Source organism: Clupea harengus, chromosome 12, assembly GCF_900700415.2.
Source record: "Clupea harengus chromosome 12, Ch_v2.0.2, whole genome shotgun sequence".
Taxonomy (NCBI): Eukaryota; Metazoa; Chordata; class Actinopteri; order Clupeiformes; family Clupeidae; genus Clupea; species Clupea harengus.
Window position 1 is genome coordinate 10,119,121 of NC_045163.1, and position 6,819 is coordinate 10,125,939.

The following is a 6,819-nucleotide window of genomic DNA, read 5'->3' on the forward strand; positions in this document are numbered from 1 at the left end:
CTTGTTCTCTCGTTCTGCTTGCCTCTCCCTCTCCTCGCGGCTTCCTGCTGCATCACGGCTTCGCTCGCCAGCTCCATTAGTACACAAGGAACGGTACCACCACCCCAGGACACGCAAGATCATTCACACGACTATAACATATATACACACACACAAACACACACACACACACACACACAGTGAACCCTCAAAGCTTAGCCAGTGTGAGAGCAGGGAGGAAGACACTGAAGGCAAGAGGAGGATGATAGAAGACAAAGGGGAGAAGGGAATGTAACAGAGCAAAAGGAAGACAGAAAGAAGAGGAAGATGGAGTGACAGAGGGAGAGGGAGAAGTCAGACGTCGCTTCAGAGGAGCTCGCCTCGCCGGCTTCTGCCTCTGCAGCTGGCGTTTCTCTCAAGACAGCCAATCAGGACGAGCGGTCGCTCTAATCCAGGTCGGCAGATGGCCAATTGTATCAATGCCAGCCCGTAAATGGATTGGAGAGATTCCACACACACACACACAGGCCAAGTAAACACTCCACCGGTGTTTAGCGTGGCATTATCTGTAAGCCAAGCGCACAATGTAATTGTTGCCCTCGGTGCTCAAAGGCACAGCGCTAATGTATGGCCAACACGGGAAGGACAACAAGTATCAATCGCCATGGTGCCTTTGTGATGTCACAATGAGAGTTACAAGGATGTCCTGTGATGTCAACTTTGGAACTTGCTCCATATATAGCAGAACGTCTTTAAAAGCTGCCCCGGTAGGAGGGTGGCATTTCTGGCAAAAGACCAAAATGTAGACGCCACATGAGTCTACACTCTACATGCAATACATTTCTTAAATTGATAATCCAGTAAAATAATACTGGATAATCCAGGAATGTTCCTAATTTGATAAACCAGTTGGTCTGTGTTGACATTTTACTTGGTTATTTGAGTAGAGTTGAAAAGGCAATTGTATCTTTTCATTCCATTTCATTTACCTTATAACAAGTGGAATGTAAAGCCAGTTAGCTTTGTGTTTTCAGAAAGGGGATGCCCAAAGGCAACTTGAATTAAATGTTTAGAAAATAAACGTAAAAATATAAAAACAGATTTTATCCATTAGACAACATGGTAAATGTATTAGCCTAACATTATTAGTCTAACCTGTTTAAATGTATTACCCTCAGACAACAACGCAAAAATCCAGTAACAATTCATAGATTGAATCTGGCAGCCCTACCCTTTGAAATCCCTAAACAAAAAACATCATATATGAACAATAAGAATAAGGTATTTTCAGAAGAGTTGGGCAGTGGCATTTACCTTCCCGCAAACACAGGAGAGGAGGGGAAGTGACTGAAAGTGTAGGGGAGAAATGGCCACAAGGAAGGTTTGACAGTGCAGAGACACAGGGGAGAAACAGGAAACAAAGAAGGCAGCTTCATGCAGAAAAGCCTTTACTTGGGTATGACCATTTCATGTAAGAAGGTAATTGAAAGTGCTTGTAATAGGCATCTTCTCACCCGTAGAAGACGCATCAAAACCATGGAGAGTACTGTAATTTTAAGAGACAAAATAGAAATAGACGGAAAATGCATTTGTTAATAAAACACAGATGTAGAAAGTGAAAATGCAGACAGAGTAATATCGTTTCTTCAGCAGCAGACTTAACAGCGGGTCTATTTGTTCAGATGGTTCAGCTCACGTTAGCGGGGGAGGGTGGGGAGAGTGGGGAGGCTACGTCGGCACCAAACAGACCGTAAATGGAGGTGATGTCGCTCTCCAGTAATTCTCTAAAATCGTCCCTCTGAGTCCCTAAGCAAACAAGGCAATGACAAGCAGACAGAAAAGGTCCACACAAAGGACACTACACAGTGCTCACTCACTGACATACTAACCTTCCAGACCTGAGAGAGAAAAGTGTACAGTCTGTTTCTAACAATTTCAGGCCAACACCCCCCACCCCTGGCTTTGGGTTCATCAAGGAGCAGGTTTTGAACAGGTCTACAGAGGCAAGTGTGGTTCATCACGGAGCAGGTTTAGAACAGGTCTGAGGAGGCCAGTGCGGTTCATCAGGGAGCAGGTTTGGAACAGGTCTACAGAGGCAAGTGTGGTTCATCACGGAGCAGGTTTTGAACAGGTCTGAGGAGGCCAGTGCGGTTCATCAGGGAGCAGGTTTGGAACAGGTATGCAGAGGCCAGTGTGGTTCATCAGGGAGCAGGTTTAGAACAGGTCTATTGAGGCTGATGTGGACTAATCCGGTGCTGAATCCAGGAGGATATGCTGCCTGAATGCAAGATCTCCCTCTACAGTGAATTCACAAGGAACAACACACTTAAAACACAGAGCTCCACATGTCCCTTTCAATTTTGAAATAACTCTAAATAACCGAGTCAGATATGCGCTATACTTTGGTGGAAAACACATTTGTATGGATAAACCAAGCATCAATTTGAACAACATGTTCTCATAAAAAATCTGTCCAATTCAATATGCCTTTGCCGCTTGTCTTAAATTACAAAGAGTGCAAAGAAAACACACTCTCCACTTTTCACCTGCTGTATAGCGCACTGGCCAGCCCAGGGAGCTGACCGCAACTGACCGCAGCCGGTCAGAGACACGAAACAAGTTCCTCCAAGGGTCAGTAGGTAAAATGTCCACTCGAAAAAAATAAAAAATAAATAAAAAATGTAAGAGGAAAAATTGCATGACTGGCCATGGCAGAGCTTAACTCCCCCTTAATGAGGTGGTCTGTTGTGTTTACTGCGCTGGGGTGCGCTTTGGCAGTGACTCCTTTTTTAAAGCAGAGGGCCATCATTTCAGAGACCGCCTGGCTGCATGCTCCCAGGCCATCAGCACTACTACAGCTCCACAAACTTTTGTCCTTAAAAAGCAGGTTATGCAAGAATGTGTGTGTATATGTATTTGTATGTGTGTGTGTGAGGGTGTGTATGTGTATTTGTGTGTGTGTGTGTGTGTGTGTGTGTGTGAGTGTGTGCACGTGTATTTGTGTGTGTGTATGTGTATTTGTGTGTGTGTGTGTGTGTGAGAGTGTTTATGTGCACGTATACAAGTCTGATTTAATGTCCAAAACATAATTTGGGTTTAACTGTTTTTTTTTTTTTTACCTTCCTGGTAATGCTGGTAGCTCATGACTGTGGACATTAAGAACATGAAGAATAATCATGCAACTGTCCTCATTTAATTCAAACCACAGAATCACTCCCTACAATCCAATGAAATAATGAGAGAGCCACGCTGTTATGATGTAATTTCATATTTGTATATATTTATATATTACACATTTATTACAGACAAAATGAAATCAAGGTGAAGACAAAAGTGGCAGATATATTTGTAAAAATGTACATTTCATGAAAAAAAAAAAAAAAATCATTTATACAGGTTGTCTTTTTTTCGCGTAACGCTCTTTAAGAAACAAACAAAAAAAAAAAACTGGAGTAAAAGAGTGTGAGACAGAAGGACACAGAAACACAGGGACAGAGTGAGTGATTTACCAGAAAAGATACATCGAAAAGAAAATGCCTTTGAGTTTTCACCAGAGATGTGAGAGGCAGCAAGAACCAGCTTGCTAAACACACACACACACACACACACACACACACACATATTCTGTTGTGTGTGGAGGCTGAAAAGACACACACTTACTCTGATGTGTGTGGGGGCTGTTTGTTTGTGGCACACAGGTGAGTGAGGACGTCCCTGTGAGCAGCTGAAACTGGACCACATCAGGCCCTGATCCGAGATCAGCTGCTACATCCCACCCTCAGAGAACACACACATCCCAGGTGATCCCTGTCTCAGCTCACAGTCTTTCTCTGTCACACACACACACATATGTCATTTTCATTTCCCAGGTAATCCCTGCCTGAGCTAAGATGCTCAAACGACATACAGACACACACACAAACACCTGTGAACAGACTACACAGACCCTCTCTCATACACAGACACACATAAACCTGTGAACAGACTACACAGACCCTCTCTCCACAAAATCCTGGTCTCAGCCAGTCCTGCCGCTACTCCATTTAAAACCACACCAGGGACATCTTTAAAAGCTACCATTAAAATGTGACGAATACGACCACTAAACACAGGCTGTGATGCTGATGCACCGTGACTTTCACAACAAAGGTGTGAATCCATTTTGTGTTTCATCCGCTTCTTTTTCATTTTCATTACAAAATGAGCCAAGCAGAAGGACTCTCGGGGAACATTTAACTAATAAGAGACAAGATTTCAATGGAGGCTTGTTGGATTATCCACTCAATGTAGGCTACACCTCAGCCCACTCTACGCCATGCCCACCGCACTCTACTCCATGCCCATCTCACCCCATTCAACGCAATGCCCATCCCGCTCTACTCCATGCCCACCTCACCCCCCTCAACGCAATGCCCAACACACTCTACGCCATGCCCACCGCACTCTACACCATGCCCACCGCACTCTACTCCATGCCCATCTCACCCCATTCAACGCAATGTCCACCCCGCTCTAATCCATGCCCACCTCACCCCACTCGACGCCATGCCCACCTCACCCCACTTGACGCCATTCCCACCTCACCCCACTCTACGCCATGTCACCCCTCAAATTCAGAAATGGCAAAAAAGCTAGAAGACCTCAAAGAGGCTGACCTTCCTGTGAATGCCTGTGTGTGTGTATGTGAGTTTACATATGTCTATGAGTGATTAAGTGTATGTGTGTGTGTGTGTGTGTGCGCTATCCACATAATACACAAAGCTACTCCCAATTTCAATCGTGGCACAAGAGGGTTTTAGAAGCTCTTAGGAAGGAGGTCCTCACAAGGCAAGAGAGCAGCCCAGGCTGAGGGCTGAACACTGATCCCTGATCAGCTGGAGCAGTGAAGGTCACCTTCATCGGCACTCCACCCTGGCTGACCTCAGAACAACCCAGTGATCACCCACAGTGCTTAGGGCAGACCTGACTGCTTCCAAGAACCCCTAGTATACCAACCCACCAACACCAATGACAAAGTACAGAGGGACCACAGGCGGACTATAAACAGGCTGTGGAATGGGCCGGGCACTCTGTCTGACAGAGGTCAGAGGTCAGATCCACAGCAGGGTCAGGCGCTGCCTGGCACAGGCATCAGCCAGGAATTCTCGGATCGTACGAAATGCGCTCTAGCAGGTCCTGTGCAGTGACCCTGTTCCCTAAGTTGTCCTAAAAACAAAAAGGAAAGGACTCAACTTAGTAATGTTTTAAGAAAAAAAAGTCTGGGAGAGGTCCAATGAGGTAAAGTGTTGTCATCCCACACTGCGCAGATGGGGCTGCAATGATGACCAGCCAATATGCTCCTCCCAGACTTCAGCTGACGAGTTCAAAACAGGTTTGTTACCCAAAGAAGCTTCTTTAGTTGTACAAAAAAGGCACTGATCAGTGGTGGTATTTCTGCCTGGTCTTGTGAAATAGTCCACTCCACAAAGGCTGGTCTTTTTTTTCCAAATAGCTCACTCAGAAGGGGCGCCCTGAACTGGGTCAAATCCGTTTCAGAGTCTGGGCTCATGGACTCCATGTGGGCCTAAGGCTTCTAGTTTCCCTCCTGCTGGTCTCGCCACCATGTAAGATACAGAGGAGGAGAGCCACCATGTAAGATACAGAGGAGGGGAAACCCTTTGCTCTCCTTTCTTAGTGTCAAAACAAACTCTGATTAATGCTACATTACCAAAGCAGAGCACACCTCAGTGCTGGAGAACATGTGCTCAGATTCAGTTCTGGATCTTTCCTGACTTAGGAGCTCCAGAGGATCTTAAAGAAGTCCAAACCAGTTTTTGAGGGTTTTTTTTTTGCTCAAGAAAAATAGCTTCAAATCTCTTTCAACTTTCTTCTTTGCCTGCACGTTATGCGAAGTTTAAGACTTGCTGCATTTCACACACTGGTGTGCGTCAGGTGTTCTTCTCTGCTAAAAGGCTGAGGGGGTGTTCGGCTGTTCCAGCACAGGGAAAGAGTGTTGCCATCCAATCCATCCATTTTGGATAAAAACATTCAAACTTCCTTCTTTCAGTTGGAGTTTCCCTTGTTATCCTCTTTCTCTCCTCTCTCTCTCTCTCTTTCCTTCTCAGAAGCGAGTCTGTGAGTTAAAGAAGGGGTTGGTGTAGCAGGTGTAGACAGGTAAGTACAGGTGAGCACAGAATGGGCCTCTGTGTCTTGGCACTTGGAACTGAGATAATGGTGAAACGACCAGAGGCCAACATAAGTGGCCTTAGCACCTTACAAACGTCTTCAGCACAGGAGACGGGGCTCTCCCTTGTCAAAAAGTTCTTGATAAATCTGTACAAAAAGTCATGAAGGAGACCCCCCCACACACACACTCATACACACACACACACTCAAACACAACTGCTTGTGTTATGTACTGTTTAGCTTTCTGAAGAACAAAGAGAAGAGTCAATGTTTTCCCTTCAACATCCAAGAAAATACAAACAGGAACTGGAACATAAAAGAAACAAAGAAAGACAGACAGACAGGGGAAAGCAGAAAGGAAGGAAAAAGTTGAAAAACAATGTGCTTTTTTCTTTGCTGTGCTTAGCATTAGAATGTATAAAAGGTGTTCGTAGAGTACAAAGGGATTCTTATCAAAAGTGTTTTAGTTGTAGAAAAGAGGCACTGGGGTCAGTGATGTGGGTTATTTTAGCTTGGTCTTGTCTGAAACAGCCCAGATAGCAACTCCAGTGCTGGGCCAAAGCTGAGCCAGACCTGGGCCAGACCCTGTGTCTGCTGCTATCAGGGACGAGCCCTTTAGAGGAGAAATCCACTTCACTGTCCAAAGCTTCTACGTGCATGATGATGATGATTGAT

General features: G+C 45.2%; 1 protein-coding gene across 2 annotated transcripts in view; it reads right to left on the reverse strand.

Moving 5' to 3' along the window:
- Positions 1-3,234: 3,234 nt before the first annotated feature.
- Positions 3,235-6,819, reverse strand: part of fcho2 (FCH and mu domain containing endocytic adaptor 2) — a 63,429-nt gene continuing 59,844 nt past the window's right edge. For both annotated transcript variants that reach the window (XM_031577503.2, XM_031577502.2), the window contains one exon: positions 3,235-6,819. This exon is cut by the window's right edge and continues 854 nt beyond it. The gene's annotated coding sequence lies outside the window, so the exon portion shown is untranslated.